Raw genomic sequence first — 1,914 nt, forward strand, 5'->3', positions numbered from 1 at the left:
AAATCTGGAGCTAATGACATTTGTTAACTTTCGGAAAAGGGAGAGACAGCTTTCTCTAACACATACCAAGTTTTGCTACCAACTTAACATGCAACCTTGGCCCTCCTAAACCATAGCTTCTGTATAATTACCAAGAAAATTTTTCTTCAGTGATGCTGGTTTCTTGTTAATCGCAACTTATTTTTAAACCCTAGCTAACAAGCATCAACTGTTCCAGTGAAGCTAAGGTTTGATGGTACCATATCTTAATCAAAGCTGATTTGTGTAGCTGCAACTGGTGAGAAACCACAGATTCTTTTTTTTTAACTGGGCAGGATCTAGGTTTATTTCAGTCTATGAAAAACTAAAGTTCAAAGCAAATTCAATCTTGCTTAAGGGAACATGAACAGCTAAAACATCTTAAAAATGCACCAAGCTTATGAAGTCTCAAACAAAACTTGAATTTCCTGTACATACTCCTGTCAAATGAAGTTACTTCCTGTACACCACTTCTTTTGCAAACTGGTCTTCTACTTCCTTCATTTGACCTAGATCTGCTATGAGACCTAGAGAAAGATCTAGACGGCTTGTGGTTTCTCTCACGAGACAGAGACCTCTCTCTTCTCCTATCTCTAGAAAGTGACCTGCTCCGGCTTCCAGAGAAGCTTCTCTTTCTTGGAGCTCTTCACCGAGGTGGAGGACTCCTCCTTCGGTAATCATCTCGAGGGCGACGACCCCAAGAGGGAGGGAGGCCACGATTCCGACTTCTTTTCTCACCATTCGACAGCTCCACTCTTACTCGGCAGCCACATAGTGTTCGTCCATCTAGCTCTCGGACAGCGTCAGCAGCATCTTGGGGATCCTCAAATTCAACGAAAGCAAAGCCAGGAGGGTTTCGAGCAACCCACACACTTCGGAGCGGTCCATAATAGCCAAATGCCCGTTCTAATTCAGTCTTGTTCCCATTGTTTCCAAGATTGCTTACATACACTTTACAATCTAATGGACAGGAATCACGATGCATTTCGAGATCCTGGGTTCGAGAACCGCAGTTCAAATCCCAACACTCCGACGAGGCCCACCTGCACCCTCGCGATCTGCTTCCGCAGATGCTCTCAATGCCCTGGCGTCCACGAAATGGCGGCGATTTCCCCCCTTTCTTATTTATATTTTATTTCCTTTACTCATCTTATTTTTCTAGCTGAGACTTCAAGTACTATGTTTAACAGAAGTGTGGAAAATGGACATCCTGGTTTTAGTGAAAATCTTTGGATTTCTAAATCTCTGTTTAGAATGATATCACATACAAGTTTTCTGTATATTGTCTTTATTATGTTGAAGTATGTCTCTTGCATCCCTAGATACTCCAGAACAGTTATCATGAATGGATAATGTATTTGTCAAAGGCCTTTTCTTCAGTTAATGAGATGATCATGGTGTTTCTGTTCTGTAGTTTGTTTCATGGTAGATTACAATTATTGGTTTCCATATGTTAAGCTCTCTCTGCATCTCTAGTATGAAGTCAACTTGTTCATGTGGATAATCTTTTGATGTGCTCTTGAATTTGGGTTCTAAGTATGAGAATTTTTGCATCTGAGTTCATCAGAGATATTAACCTATAATTTAAATATATCACAAGAAAAGCCCTGATAGATTCTTTGCTTCTCTCTCAAACTTATTAAGCCAGGGTTTTTTTATATTTGCATTTATCTCAAAATTCTTACTTTCTAAGATCCTATACACTAGCCCATTAAGCTTTAAGCATTCAAAGAATTTTCTGGCTCAATATTTGAAAAACTTGCACATTTCTCCCAAAATTAATATGGTCAGGATTGTGATGGTAATACCCTATCTGGCACCAATTTCTTAGCAGGTTTGCTATTGCAGGGATAAACACTGTGACCATGAGCAACTGTGGTAGGAAGGACTTATTTC

General features: G+C 39.9%; 1 pseudogene; it reads right to left on the bottom strand.

The window, feature by feature from the left end:
* Positions 1–456: 456 nt before the first annotated feature.
* LOC121440197 lies at positions 457–1,003 on the bottom strand (annotated as a pseudogene).
* Between the last annotated feature and the right edge of the window lie 911 nt (positions 1,004–1,914).

The sequence above is a fragment of the Microtus oregoni genome, unplaced genomic scaffold, assembly GCF_018167655.1.
Source record: "Microtus oregoni isolate MIOR12 unplaced genomic scaffold, Mior012 000066F_011, whole genome shotgun sequence".
NCBI lineage: Eukaryota > Metazoa > Chordata > Mammalia > Rodentia > Cricetidae > Microtus > Microtus oregoni.